This window comes from Haliaeetus leucocephalus, unplaced genomic scaffold, assembly GCF_000737465.1.
Source record: "Haliaeetus leucocephalus isolate CR32 unplaced genomic scaffold, Haliaeetus_leucocephalus-4.0 Scaffold973, whole genome shotgun sequence".
NCBI classification, from domain to species: domain Eukaryota; kingdom Metazoa; phylum Chordata; class Aves; order Accipitriformes; family Accipitridae; genus Haliaeetus; species Haliaeetus leucocephalus.
Window position 1 is genome coordinate 4,039,536 of NW_010973409.1, and position 16,245 is coordinate 4,055,780.

Below are 16,245 nucleotides of genomic sequence, written 5' to 3' on the forward strand. Positions count from 1 at the left end.
ATCTACTCTTGAGTGGGAAGGATAATACCCTGAAAAAGGGTATCTCAGTGTTTGCTTCTCTTATTGGCTTGAATGGATGAATATGAAGGATCTGTATTTTTTTTCCAGTTTGATTGCTATATGTAAGTTTCTTAGTTTGAAGCCTGCTTTTATTGCTTATAATGACAAGTCAGAGTGTAACTAGCTCTCCACTTAACTGTAATACCAGAAATAATGATCAGCTTAAGTCAGACATAAATTCTGTGAGCGAAGTCTAATTTTACATTTGGTTCTAGTGTTTCTTTTTAACACAATGTATGTCTGCCCATAAACACTAATTTCAGCCTACTAATGATGTAAAAACTTACGGAGTCAATCAATAAACATGGGGAGTTAATCGATATAAAACCATGGCAGTTGATTTGTTCTAAAAATATCTCTACAGTTATCACTTATACCTGAATTTGTGTGGGTGTTGGTTTTTTTTTTTCTGGTTTGGTGGTTTGTTTTTTTTTTTTTTTTTCCTGGGGTAGCAGTAAAGCAGAGAAAAGGGTAGCTTACAACCAGTGCTGCAACAGTAGTAATAGCTCACTTGTACAACAAGTCTCAGTGTAGAAAAGGTACATAGATTTGGTCAAAAGAACCAAATGTGAGCGTATGCAGGATGGATAGGAAAGCCACAGGCATTCTCCAGAGTGGCTCATGCTGTTGTAGCAAGAAGTACTTGGCACTCTTTAAAGCTCTGACTGTTTCTAGGGCTTTGACGTGCTGTAAAAGAATAGATGTGTAACATGTATGAGCTCCTAGGTCAGCCTTAGAAGTTCATAAAAGCCAGCTGCTGACAACTTGTACCTTGTGCTTGTGCCTCATTGTCGTGTGTTGTATGACACTAACTCTTAATTTCATGAGCCAGTGTTTTGTTTTGTTCTGTTTTTCTGCAGGGCCTTTGCCTTGTTCAGTGCGTTAGGATAAACAGTGCTCCGACTTAAGAAGGAACTAAAAACTCTTACTACTTTTTGCCCTTTTTACATGAAAGTATTTTAAAATTAACATGCTTAGCAGTATAGATCAGACATTTTTAAAGTCCAAACTTAATGACAATATCAAGATCAAAACACATCTGTTTTTTACCTTTAGCTGGTTTCAACATGTACCATAATGTATTTTGTTGCATCTGGGAATTTACAGTAGAAATGAAGAAATTATCAGTTATGGGCTCAGGTCATTGCATTGGCTCCTGAAAGATAAATTGCATTTCACTGTGGTCAATTTGCAGTGTAAAAACATTAAGTGGATCTTTGATGCAATGATTTTTCAGCTCTTACGACAACAAAGCTATTTTAGGGTTAACTCAGACCCAGATCAGCTTAGAAATTAAAGATGTCATGAGGAGGGCATAATGGGCTTGACTGGGTCCCGGATACCCGTCTGTTGGTTTCTGTAAGCTTTGTTGCAATTTCTGCTTGCAGTTGATAAGGCAAGAGGTGATTTATGGCTGATTTTTCTTGAGGAGCAGATGGAAGGCACCAGCCGTAATCAGAACGGTTTGAGCAGAGAACATTTACACGCTCACAGTACCTCATACTGCATTTCTGTGTGGCTGTAGAGGTGGTCATAAGACCTGGAGGCTTTGACAGCTTATTCCTTCCCACATGTTTACAGCGAAGAAACCACAAGAAGCTGCTGCGAGCTGCTGCTCTTCCATGGAGAGCCGAGGACAGCTGAGGAGGTTCCAGGCATGTTTGTGTCCATTACTTGTCTCTACTGACCTCCTAGTTCGGATGCTACTTTTGGTCTACCCTCCTGCATTGATTGGCTTCAATTTCCCATGCTATTAATAGGAAACAGCCCTCTATTAGTAAACTGCAATAATCTTAAAGAAGAGGTGGCATCTTAGGGGGCATAAAGTACATTGTATTTTGGAGTTGTTAACCTCTCCTTTGTTCCTGTTCCCTGCTGTCCTCCTCTGTCTTGTATCCCCGCGTTTTCCTTAAAGCATGACCCTTCTGCTTTGTGATGCAGAAATAAGAGAAACAGACAGAAAAGAGATCAAAAATGTTAAAATCGACTGGAATATAGTTGAGGGGTTTTAAAAAATAAATCTGAAGAATTTGCAAAGAAATTAATGTTTATGTTAATTCTCATAGCTTACATTTCCACTTGGAAAGGAACGTGAAAAATAAATGTAATCTGTAGAATTAGACTGGCAGTAGTACGGTATAATAGACTGCACTTTAGGCCTGATTATTTGTGTGTCTGTAAGGTTGTTCTCATTTGGAGCTTAAGGGTTAAAATTGTAGTTTCATAACCAGCTATCTGATAACAGCTTAGCATGTGAACAACAGGAGCCAAAAATCTGGATGATTGATTTAGTACCTGATCACATTACATTTGTTACAACTTTCCTAAAAAATAAATTCCATGCTGGCAAGAGGTGCCAGATTGACAGCTCTGGAATGTTATTTATCTACCGAAAGAGAACATTTCTGACAGCGGGAGTTTGAAATCTCTCTTGCTGCCTCAAAACTCAGCCTAGTAGGTTTCAGTGCAGAATATAAGGATGCAATTTTGTCCTCAAACCATTTAAGACTTGGTTTCTCCGCAGAGGTTAGCGAGCTCTTGCACCGCACAGGGAAGGCACAGCTCCATGAAAGGTGCCGAAGTTGCGTGACAGGAGAGCCCCGGATTATTATTGTGCATGTGGCCGCTGACCGCGGAGCAGAGTAAGAGACCGTCCAGGAGCCGTGCCTGCATCCCGACCCACGCTGCCTTCCCCAGTCCATGCAGAAATGGACCGTTCGGCTTCCCGTTTGCAGAGGGATTCCCCAGGCGGTATTGTCAGGCTTTGGGGAGGGTGGGGGAGGACAGGGGGGGAACAATAAAGGGGAGGAGTCGCCTAGCCTTTTCCTGTGCTCTCTGACACTCTTGTGCTTTTATTAGTCTAGAAAAGAGGGCCAAATCCTCCTGTAGATGGCTCGCTGCAACCTTTCCTGGGCTTGCCTTGGTTTTACAAATAAGCATTTGTATTCTTCCATGTAGGTGCGAGAGAGCGTGTGTAACCTCTTTCTTAAGCTGGTGTATTTTTAACTTCATAGTTTCTTTAATGATGGAAAAGCGTTAGCAATTTTGGCCTAGAATCTTTGGCTTGGTTTTATGTCTTCTAGTGGCTTACTTCAGCGTTATGGTTTTTACTCAGACTCTTGAACTTCAGTTTTGTGTGATACGCTGTAAATATGAATTGTGGCGGTGCAGTCTTTGATATAGGTAGCTTCTGATCCATCAGCATTATTGTAGAAGAAGACTGTTTTCAAAGAGTGCTAAGAGATTGTCTTGACTTGATGGGCGCCTGTGGAGCACCCAGGAGCCGTGCTTTGAGCAGCCTGTGCCTCTGCATAGTCTGCTGCTGTACTTTTGGAGCTGAGGAGTGGCTTTGAGTTTTATATCCCATGCAAGCAGGATAATACAGAAAAGTGAAGAAAGGAAATAACCTTTCCACCGGTGATTTTCTCTGAGCAGCTAAAGTTTGAAAGAAGTTCAGAAGAGCCTTTAAGATTATACTTTTAACAGTGAATGACTGAGATGTGCGGATAATGTGGACTTCAGATAAAGCTCAGATGGACTGAAGTGTATTTAGTTCTGTGATAATACTAGAGGAGATTGGTGGAAAATACTGTTTAGAACAGGATTAGATAAAACTCTGGAAAATATGTTAAAGCATTAATCTTGAATTGGCAGAATGGAATAGATGGCTACTGGTGATAAGTTATTACTTATTGGACCTACATATCTAATATGTTAAGAAAGTCTTATAAAATTTAGTTTTGCATTTTCTCAGTTGGATTTTAAATGAATGCTAGTTTCTACTGGAACAGAGTCTCATCAAGCACATCCCAGCATCCTTGGCATTTCAACCTAAGCTTTAATAGCATTGCAGCAGTGCCCACGGTTGTCTGTATTAAAAACTTGGTGTTTGAGTGAATGCATAGGAACCAGCAGATTTAAATCAGAAATTAGTTTTGTAATTTGGCTCCAATCAAGAAAAAATAATCCTTTTTTTTGTTTTTCTGAAATGCTGGCTTTTCTATAAAGACCGTCTGTTTCTCCCAGAGCTATAGCAACTTCAAAGGGTTTGTCAGCATTAGCACAGCTTGGGTAGAAACAGCCAACAGGATGTGGAATATTTGTACAGCCTTTCTAATTCCACAAGGGACTAAACACATTTGCTGTTTTATATGCAAATACAAGAGATGATGATATAAAATGAAAAGAAAGGATAACACAAATTACATTCTTCATGTGTTTTGCACTGAATATGTCAAAGCATTGCTAGTCATAATTGAATGTAAGTGCAAGGCTGAATACAAGATTATTAGTTAAATTCAAAATTGAATGGAAGCCAATCAGACTGTGTTTTCAACTGTTTTTTGTAGTTATTTTTAGTTTTACATCATAATGCAGTATGCTGTGCTGTCATAATGTAATACAGAAATTGTTAAAGATTAGTATTGCTTATATTGTATTAGAATTCTGTATATATAAATTTCAGGTTGAAATTTGTCTTGCTCACTGTCTTCCTGAGGAAGAATTTCTCAGCAATTCTGGGAACAAACCAGCAGAGAAAAATAACTGTTGAGATTTTAATGGCTCTATGGTAGCAACATCGGGGAGTGCAAAAGTAAATTTTTCGGAGAAAGTGTCCTTGCTGAGGAGAAGCAATCTGAAGTGGTTCAATGTAGTTTTTTCATCACATTCCACTGTTAAATTGGAACAATTCTCCTTCATTGTTAACATGGTGCAACTCTCAGCACAGCACTAGCTCTTGCAGTTTCACTTTGCTATACAGAACTTTGCTTTTCCGTGAATTCTGCATATACTTGGGAAATTCTATGAGGAAAAATAACGGTGCAAGCATAGTGGCAGTGGAGAGTACCTCGAACTACCAGCATAATCTTTAGAAAGCAAAGAAATGGCAGTTACTTTGGGGTGGTACTGGTTTGCCTAATCACTTCTCTACCCTTGTGCCAAGGGTTTATCTGTTACTTTCAATGCATTTAAAGAGGAACTCACTGCTCCAGGTAAAGGGAATTAAAACCATGAGCATCTTTAGATACTCACGCTGTTTACATTGGAGAAGGCTGTTGCATTGGAGAAGCCTGGACATTACCATTTTACTTCTTAGAGAAGGAAATCTGAGCTCCACATGAAACTGGAACAGTAATAAGCAAAATGGGGTTCAGAAAACTCTGTAATTTTTCTCTCCCTCTTTCAGAAATAGTGGAGGAAAATTTAGTTTGTATAGCATGAGGTCAAGAGTATGATCATTCAGTGTCTGAACAAAAAACCCCACTATAGTCTTAACAGTTACTTAAATAGTTTTTTGAAAGGAGGAATACCATAGCAAGAGTTTGTATATATTTTTTTACTGAATTCTGCTAAAGCTCATTATAACTGGTATCCTTCTCAAATTTATGAACAGGGAAAAAAAAAGAATCACTTTTCCAAAGCAAAAAAGGGAAAGTGATTACCTTCCCCCCCCCCCCCCCCCAGCCATTTTAAAGGGGATACCTTCACTGTGCAAAAATCTGTTGTTTGTACCAAGTAAATGTTTGAGCACTAAGTTGTTTCATTTTGGGCCAGCGTTGTTAAATATTGTTTGGTTATGCTTAGGAGTGTTTTGTGTGATTTCTCCCTAAATAATGTTTTCTCTATTTGTTGGGTATGTGAAAGGAGAGAGATCTGGTTCAGCACATTAACTACTTTGTTGGGATTATCTGATGTAGTGCATCTGAGCTTCTTGCAGTCCATAAATATTCAAACTCGCAGCATGTGAGTGAGGTAGGAAAGTGGTATCTCCTCCTTTTTACAGGTAGGGGAGTGAGGCACAAAGAAATCGAGAGCTAGCTCCTCAAAGGGATCCCATTACCCAGATCCCACTGATTTCACAGGGAAATAAGCACTTAAATATCTTTCTGAAACTGGCCATCTGGCTTACAGAGGAACTCACAAGAGGTCCCTGGTAGACTACTGTTACAAACTTCAGTCTTCTGATTCTTGACCTATTTCCCTGATTGCTGCCTTGCCTTTCTTCTAGGGAAGTTTTAATGTTTTTCTTTTGTCTCATCTTTCTCAGAGACAAAGATAAAAGGAAGGCTTTAGTGGTGTGTCTAGCACAAGTAGTTTAGGGGGGTATATGGGGGGAGCAGGGGGAAAGAAGCTCTTTCATATTCCCCATTTAAGTTTATTTTAATTCTGACACAGTAATCAGACTGATAGTTTTCTGCTAAAGTGTATGCTTGAATACTGCAGATCCATCTTTGACAGAGTTCATTTGACTTAAGCAACAGGGCAATGCTTTGCCAGTGGTTAATATACTTAGTATTTCTGTGACCATGAAGCAACCTTCTATAAATATGTTACAGCAGTTGTACATGGCTGTCTGAAGAAGTCTGTCTCTAAAGATTTATTTGCAAATGTCCTTTTACACTTTTTTTAACAAGCAGCTTTCAAAGGCTGTTTATATTTTTGGCAGAGCTGTGAGCTTTCTCTCAGGGCTACTCACATTTCGAGGAACAGGTGACTTGCATACTTTTTGTTTATAAATTACAAGTCAACTACATTGTCAGTCCAATTTATATTTAGAGCAATCATAGTTGAACATATTGCTAACAATTTCCAATTCTTTTTAATGTGCTTTGAATTTCTGGTTGCTGTTCGTGGTTTTGTTTGTTTGTTTTGTTTTTTTTTGTTTTGTTTTTTTTGGATGTTTTTCTTCTCCCCACCCCCCACCCCCCTATTTGAAGACTTCAAGCGTAACCTTGGTATGTTTAAAATGTTGTTTTCAAACAGCTTCTCTCTTTTTGCACTCAATTGTATTTCATATGTATTCCCTGAAGGGGATAATTCTCCTACATTCACTTAAAATAATGATTGCTAATTATTCCCCGTTAGTAAAGGAGAACACTCAAAGATTTCTAACAAATGATACATGCAGGAACACACAGGAAATCACAAGGCATCTTAGCAGTCTGAGAAAATGAACTCCTCATCTCTCGACTGATTGAACACTGAAGAGCTGATTATTTTTTGTTTGTTTTAAATTCTGAATTAGTTAGATAGAAACTTTTGGGAACCAGCATAATGATCTGCACTGTTTTGTGGCTCAGTGACAGAAAGAACTTGCCTTGTGGTGCCCATGGCTTAATTCCTTGTTGGAATCATCTGCCTGACTTTGTTGAAATTATGCCAGTGGATTGGCCCCAGGTATTCCAGGAAACAGAAAAATGGATGCTGAAACCTGCTAATATCACTGGACTGTAACCAAATATCCCTTACTATGGGGGTGGGGGACAACAACATTTTTTTAGGGATTGATGTGTCTAGCTCCAAGGTCAGCCAAACTGTGTCTTTTTATATTCGTGTACCAGTCAAAACTTATTTCATGAAAGAATTAGGGTCATTTGAGCACTGTGTCATTTCTATAACAGCAAGTATTAGAAATCAGAAAGCTGAACAACACAATTAAATAGAAATAAAAGAGAAGGTGCTAACACTAGAGCAAACTCAAAAAATGACACTTCATACAGTCACCTGAGACTTCAGATGCTTGTTGCAGTGTCCTCCAGCTCCAGAACTCTTGCTTTTCCCTTTCGTTGTCCAGCCGTACATTGGTTTTCTTCCTTGCTCAGCCACTGACCTCTCAGATGGTATTGGCTCCTTTCCATACTGTGATTAACTGCACTGCTTTTGATCTGATTACACACAAGTCACGTTCTACCCAGGAAATGTGGCAATGTCTGTGGGGAAAATGCCGTCTCTCTGCATGGCATGGGTGCCTAGGAGAAAGCCCTCTATAATCCCTTCCTCTTTCCAGTTATTGGGAACCCCAGGCCTGGCGCGGTGGGATTCCTCATCTCCCTTACCATTTATTGTGACAGTAACAAGAGAAGCCAAAATAGGCAGGAGCAGTCCAGGAGCCTTGGCAGTTTCTTGTCTGGATGGCAGTGATCCTTCTCGGCAGATGCCTCTGCCCGAGAGGTTTCAGTCGACTCTCAAGCCTGTTTTATAGCTCTTCTCCCTTTCTATGGTTTCAGAGGATGAGAGGCAGTGAGAACACAAACTGCGTCTGAGAGTGTCACAAGGGCATGGGGTGCTCAGGCCATGTAGCAGCATTCAGAAATATAATCTTAAGGCAGAAACACACATTGGTTCTGTGTACGCTAATACTAGCTGTGGTACAGTCTTGAGAGATCAGTATCGCATTGATCCCTGGACTCTCAGTTTGTTCAGAATTGCTTTTGTTTCCTGTTCAGAGCTAGACTGGCTTATACCATGAAGATAAAAATTATTATCCTGCTATTTACACCGTAGCTGAGATACCAATGCCTAATGGAAAACAGTTAGCGTGCTGGCAGCAGTAGATTTTAAGATGACTGTAAAGAAAGTTATCGATGCCTTCAGAAACATGGTAGGGAATAACCACAATTCATTCTATTAAGAAAATTTTTCATTTGTAGACTATCAAAATACCCAAAATAGTGTCAGCATTTTCAGTATTCAAGTTTAGACTACGTGTAGCAAACATATTGATGAGTGTGTTAGTAATACATAAAGAGTCCCTAAGTAGCCACTGACAATGTACGTCATAATGGTTTGGGTGTTTTATAATTGCATTTCTCAATGGCACACAAATGCGTATGGTGGAAAGGAATGGCCCTCAAGGGCTTTGTACAGAGAAGAATGTGTTCTTAAAAGTGTGCAAATAGTGTATGGCCTGAAAATATAAACCACAGCGATAGAAAAAGTAATTTTCAAATAACTCTGGGCACAGTCTGCTCACAATAAAGAAATAAATACATCAAACTGGTTAATAGGTAACAAATCCCAGTGCTGGTAGACAAATCCAGGTGTCACCAAATTCTGTTTAGAACTTAGTTTTCACATGAGCGGGTCAGAGAGTTACTCATGGATACCTGCATGAACAGGTTTAGAGCAAATCAGTCAGGCTCGTGTTTTGTTCTATCCCCCAAGCACAGATGTACCTGGTACCTTCTGTGCATTAACCTTGGAATATGCTGTCCAAGTCCCTTTGCAAGCGCTTTGCCTTTGTCTCATTGAGATTACATCCAATACTTGATTGGTGAGCAAGTGCAAAACAAGGTGTGACATGCCTTCCTGACATCATAAGCAAATCTTGCATTTCTTGCATCCATGTACCCTCATAGGATTATGGGGCTCCTCACATTATCTTGAGTCTGTAACTTATCTCCTATTTTTTCTTGCTGTCTGTCACATCTTTACAGATGTTAGATGTTGTCTGTTAGGTCAGTCATTTAGACTGTCAGTTCCTTGAAGCATACACCACCATATTTTGTTGTGTGTTTATGTATTTTTAGTGCAAAGGCACCTTGATCCAGCTGTGATCTGTAGTCTAGGTAGCTATTATGCAAATTTTAGCCTTTAATATCCTTGAAGAATTGCTTTTCAGTAATATTGATTGGCAGTAGTAATTTGTGATATAGCAGGTTTGCATCCTGAGAAAAGGAAGAGAGTAACACTTGAGAGAAATCCTTGAAAGCGACCTTTTGATTTGTGGAATACATACAAACAGCAATCCAGCATATTGCTGAAATGCAGCAACAAACATATGCAACTTCTTTGGATGGCTTGCCATGCCTGCCCTGCTGTTTGCTTGGCCAGGGCTGGAGTTCTGAAGTGCCCTGAAGTTTGTGTGGTTATTGTTATAGGCCTTACTTTAGCCTGTAGTGTATTTATATCTTAAATGGAAGTAAAATAATGTTAAAGTTTTGGCGAAGAGATCTCAAAATCTAGGGGGAAGGATCTAAGTTTAACTGGAAACTAAATATCTCTTGATTTACACAGTGCACTTCAAATCCTATAAAAGTATGTTTTCCCCTTGTACTTACTAGGGTCATCTTGCCCTGGCTGGTGCTGAGCTCTGTTACACCACTGTGCAGCTTTATTTTTCAGTTCTTTTTTCAAGGCTTATGTGCTATATGACTGAGCTGTTGAAAAGAACAGAAGTGTTCTGAAACTGTTCAGGAGGTGAATCCAGACTGTGCCACTTCCCAGTGGCTGCTTAGTTCAGCACAGTGTTTAACTTAGCGTCCAAGAGTTCCCCTGAGCCTTAAATCAGCATCAAACTGTAAAGCAGCATGGTCAGGATAGCACACTATGTTTCCCACAGCTTCAGAACACTTATTTTCTTTTCAACTTATCCTCCACGCAATTGAGTCTCTAAATTGGCATCACACTAGGTGACATGCTTAGGAGGGTACATCACTAATAGCACTAAATTGCTGATTTCTCTTAAAAGAAATACAAAATAAAAAGGAACTAGACAAAAATACAAAAGTTTTCTGATGTTAGTGGAGCCTACAGATGAGAATTGTGGAAATAACTGCTTGTACCATCATTATAAGCTTTGGCTTTCTTTCAACTATCACACTTCTTTAGAAGCAGTTAAAGCTTGCGGCTTCTTGAGAAATTATTTATATTTTGTGGAAGCAAAAGGATAGAAATGGTCAGGTTGAGAGCCATTTAATGCGGTACTCCTGAACAATGCTATGAGATTCGGTTTCAGCCCCTCTCATGGCTGTAGTTTCTCATAGAGACCTCAGTCCAGCAGCAGAGGTGGACACAAGATCTTCTTTCAGAATTGTTATACGCAGAGACTGCCCTGGTCCAGCCCCCAGGGACCCTATTTCATTTGCTTTTATAGAAGTGTCCAGTAGTTTAAGATTAGGATGTCATACTTTATTTTGGTGTATCCTCAAATCTCTCTACCTCCGTTTCACCCACAGGGTCTTATTTCCCAGTTCTGTTTGCAGTTCTTGTCTTCCTGTTGGAAACAGCTTGAGGATTGGTCTCAGCTGCACTTTGGGTGTGACAAGGATAATCTAGCATTGAAAGCTGAAATGAGGAACTTTCTTTTTCTTAGAGAGTTTTTGTAGTCGAAGTGGTGGAAGAGGAATTTTAACTCACTGGAGATGGATTAAACTTGCTTGAGATAGTGTTCTTTGAAAAGAAAATTTGTCTGAAAGATAGAATACAAGAAAATTTGTTTAAATAACTTAGAAACAATGGTGACTTAATAGTGATTAAAAAATATTTCTGAAACAACTTTTTTTTCCCCATTAGTTTTAGTGGGCTTTAGAAAAGCATCCATATGAATTAGGACCTCAGAAATTTTGGGTTCTTTACACATTTGTTCCTCATACATGTGAATCTCAACTTTTAAGAATACTCCTACTAAAACAGATATAAAATACATTTACATGTGGTCATTGTGTACTTCTGTATTATTTTTGTCAATTTTTTGTGTACTTGCCGATATCTTCTTGAGAATTACAGAACTACAAGTCTATCTGTTCAGCCTCCCATTGTGTTCCTCTATTAGATGTACACATTTTTCAGTACAGTAAAATCTTTCTGACTTTTATTTTGCTATTTTACAAATGTGATAATTTCCACTAGTTGCAACAGTTTTTGTTGAAGTCCCTTGAGTTTCAAAATGCAAGTAGCATTCATGGGGAAGTAGCAAAATACAAGTAGCAGTTTCACAGGGAAGGCCCCACAAAAAGACTAATATAATCCCAGCTGACCTTTGCAACCTGAAAATCTATTACTTTTATGCTAATGTATATGTATCTGAATCATCATTAAAATCAAACTAAAGCTGTCAAAATGAGTAATCTAAATTATGTTTTAGTATACTTTCCTTGATTTCAGGGTTGGTTTTGTTGTGGTTTTTTTCAGTGATATCTTTCATGGTTTTGGAAAATAGTTGTACAAAGGGTTTTGTATTGGTATGGGTTGATAGGATTCTGCAGCATTTTCCTGATATTCCTTTTTTTTTTCTTTTTTTTTCTAATACTCCTCTTTTTGTCAGTTACTTTGCTTACTTGTGTGCTGTCACAGTAAAGGTACTCCTTGTATTTTGAGACACAACAGAAGATGCCCTGTGTGCAGACAGCTGCTTGTACTTTTGTAAACTCGATTGCAAGCATTTCACACTGTTTTTTCCTGCTGTGTCCATTGCTGGCAATGAGTTCAGTGCTGAGATAATCTAACTTCAATTGCCAAAGTGCTTAATTTTTTCTGGTATCCTAATTTTTAGTGTGTTTATTGCAGCCATGCCAAGAAATGGATGTGACAGCACTTGGATTTGTCCAAATAATAAAAAGAGTCCATAAACATTTTATTTAGCATACAGAAATAGAACTTTAAAAGAGAAGATGAATTGTGCTGAGCAAAAAAGATTCTTGATGTATGTTAGGTATTTTGTTAATGACTTTGTACAGGAATATAGGAGTTGCTTTGGTACATGGGACTGAAGTATTCTTTGATCTGAATGAAAGCAAATGTATAGGAAAACGTAGCAAGCATATGTACTCTTTCCATCCTCTAACACTTTGCAACTCAGGGACTGTTGGAGCCAGAGGTGGTTTCTGTGTGTTTAGCACCTTTCAGAGGATTATTTTTTTCCTGTTCATCTGTTCAGTTTCCCTTTGAACTCATGTAATCCTTAAGCATCCACAACACTTCTAGGCCAGGAATTTCAACAGCTTAACTGCACGTTGTATACGGAACCATTTTCTTTCATTCAGTCTTGCTGCTTGCTTCCTTTGAAACGTCCTAGTACTTGTTTTGGAAGAAGCAGTGAACAGTCAGACTTCTAGCACACTATTTTAGGAAGGACAAGCTTTCCTCATACTGTATCATATGTTGCACCTTGGATACCTGGGATGGCAAAAGAGCTAAATATCCTAATCCTTTATAATTATAGATGTCCTTGCAATATCTCTATGAATTAGGATGCTGTTAAGTAGAAGCACAGAGAGACTGTGTCTCAGCTTTTAAGATGCCTAGAGATACAGATAATAATGCAATAGGACTTCCAAAAGCACACGATTGTCTAATTCTATCATCATCTCATTTTGGTTTTCTAAATACTGTCTGTCTTCATTGGCTCTAAAGTATCTTGCTGCAAGTTGAACAGGTATTCTGTACTGCAGCAGAAAGTGAATACCCACCTCTAGGATGTAGGAGTAGCATCCACAATAGTGGATCATCCTCTGTCCTGGATATAGAAACAGATTTTTGTTGACTTCTGTAGGAACAACACGGATCCAATTCCAGCTGGACACAGAGTCCTGCATTTGTAGCCCTCAGGACTGCTTTCTCAGGGTACCTCCAGCATACCTGAAGCAACATCTGTACCCTGCAATAGATAAGGAGCACTCAGACACAATACTTTATTGCACTTCTCTGTGCTCTTCCTCATTTGAACCATGACTTGCTCTGCACTCCCACGCAAGATGTCCTACCGGCCACTGTGGGCATGAAATAGCAAGGGGAGGAGCTGGAGATGGCCAGGTGCTCTTGGCAAGGGAGGGAGGAACATGCAGTGCGTGTGCTGGGGAAAGTACCTTGGCATTACTACAGGGCCAGGGCATCACCTCACGTCTGGGGCAACAGACTGCCTATTCCTTGCTAGTTGTTCAGTGCAATGCCATTAGGCAGGGAGCAGTAACAGTTGGGGAACAGCAACTGGGCCACATGCTCCTGAGATAGTTATCCTTTTCAAACTTCAAATCCCCACAAATGCACAGTGGGGAGTGGCTGTGCATATGTCATTTTCCTTCTGTCCCTGATAGGTGAGGAAGCTGCTGTTGCTGTAGTTTGATGCATCCAATTACTATAAGAATCTGTAATAAAAGGGCTATTTCCTGGTATAAGCCTGTGGCATCAAATAAAATAACACCAGGGTGAGTCAGATCTAAGCTATTGTGATCAAAAAACTTCTGTACTTAAGTTTGAATAAGATTCAATCTGGTATATGTTTTGCAGTCCCTGTGAGTTTGTTTTAAAACGACAATTCTGTCAATCCTTTGAAGAGTTTCATTAAGAATCTGTCCAATTCTTATAATGGTGATAACATTTTATTGCTTTAAATGAACACCAGAAAAATCTAACCCTGCGTATTACAGTGAGGCTAAAGATACCCTCTTTCTAATAGGTAAAATGCTAATATATAATTGATATTCTTTTAATCTGAACCATATTCTGTGTTTAGCTCATCTTTTCCACTACTTTTATAGGGACAACTAATTTTTTAGAATACTTTTAAAATGTCCAGGCATCTGTCCTATTTCTTAGGTAATCTGATCACTAAACGTAATTATATGCTTGTAGACCTTTTTTCCTAAGTTCACAAAGACTTAGACTCCTAAGTTACTTATGGGGCATAGAAGATATAATCATTATACATTCAGGTCTCTTTATTCAAAATCATGTTTAAGCAGAAGCAACAGTAACTGCTGTAGTTAACATTGAATGATAGTTTTAGTTGTTTTACAGCTGCTTTTAGCTGTCTACTCCCCTTCCAGTCTGAATAGTTCTGAGTTTTGTTTCTGAAGAAAGTATTTCAAATGTTAAGTGGCTCATCTGCTTTCTATTTTGATCAGAAAAGCAATAGGCTGTTTTAAAAATTCTTTCACTTTTATGGGAGTTCTAGCAGAAGCCACTGTATTTTTGACATATTAAGTTTTTATGAGGTCAGAATAGCACTTACTGAAGATACTGTCTTTGAGTGGTCTTGCCTGAATACTGGCTGTTGTATAAATGTTTTGAAAATCATGTTGTACTAAAGAAGTTTCACACGTAAGAGGCATAAAAAACTTGTTTGCGATTGCATAGGTAAATGGCTACTCGAGGTAGAATGAATCTAGGCTTAACTTGCTCGTGCATGCAAGAATACCCTCATCATAGAAAGGAATAGGTACACTAAGAATTCACAAGGAAGGAATAATTAGGAAGTGATCTACCAGGTTAGTGGGTCATATACAGAGCCTAAATTTCCTAGATTCTTAATTTTGGTACCTTAGTAAAATGCTAAATTATGTCTTCAACTTGGGTTTTTTGGTTAGGTGCTAGCTACAAATGGATTGATTCAGACCATCCTATCCAATAGAGCAGTAACTAAGAGAAATATTTCATGGGCTAGTATGGAGAAAAGTGTTTACAAAGCACACAGAGTTCCTTAGTAGTACAGGCTGGGGAAGCACACTGAAATTGTACCAAATACGCAGAAAGGAGCTTTCTTCTTCTGCTCTATTCTTCTTTCTGCAGAAGCTGTCAAATGGAAAAATGAGGGTTATGCTGGGTTAAAAGAGCAGTTCCAAGAGGGGAGGCTGGAAGATGGTGCAATGTGAGACTTAAAGAAGGAATGGTATTTGGGGCTGTTACAATTATTAGAGTAGGCTGATCTAGAAGTTTCATTAAGATGAACTTATAGTTTTCTTTTTAAAACTGCCTACCATTATATTATCAGTATCATTTTTAAATGGTACTGAATTTTCAGAAGTCTGTTCTATGTTTCTGCATCACTGCTGGTCACCGACTCCTTCAAAGAAAAACTGCAAATACATTTCCATTTCAGTCCATTGTGAAAGGACAGGCAGTATAATACACAGTGCAGTATACTGGAAGCCGAGCTCTGAAAATAAAGGAATTTCAGTATTTATCTCCCCAAAGCTGACACTACAGTTTTGAGGATTGGTGAAGGATTTTGGTATGAATTTTCTAAGATTAGAAGAGACATCTCTAACTGAGAGATTAGAGGAAGAATATAGTAACCAGCCCTGCAGCTACAATCCACAGCAATTTAAATTTGTAGAACAAGCACTTCCTCATGCATGTAAGGATACTCATGACATAGAAATGAAAATGTTCATGAAGAATTCCAGAGAGGGGAATAATTAGGAAATAGTCAGAGTTAATTCTTCTTAGTATATATTTTTGTGAAGAGAACAGTCACCATTTCTAATAAATGCTAAACCATTGAGAGAGACAGTATTTAGCTGGATTTGAACTGTTTTAATTCTCTGTGTGGGGGGGTAGCATTAGATATTTGATCATGTCCTTGGTCTTGGGCAGTCTAAAGCCATAAAAATCAGGAGAGAGTTTTCTCTGACAACTATACCATGAACACTTTTCTTCTCTCCCTCCAAGGCATTTCAGCCTCGGTGACTGGTCTTTCAAACTCAGTTTCTGTAATTTGTCGGAGTATGCTGCTGAAAGAAAATGTCAAGCACATTCTCTGTTGAGGTTCATGACTGTCATATAATATTAATTTTTCAACAAGACACTACGCTTGAATTTTAGGGATGATCATTTCAATATAACATCCTTCTGCTGTAGCCAACAAACCTTAACATGTAGAAGGTCTTTTTTACTTTCATGGCA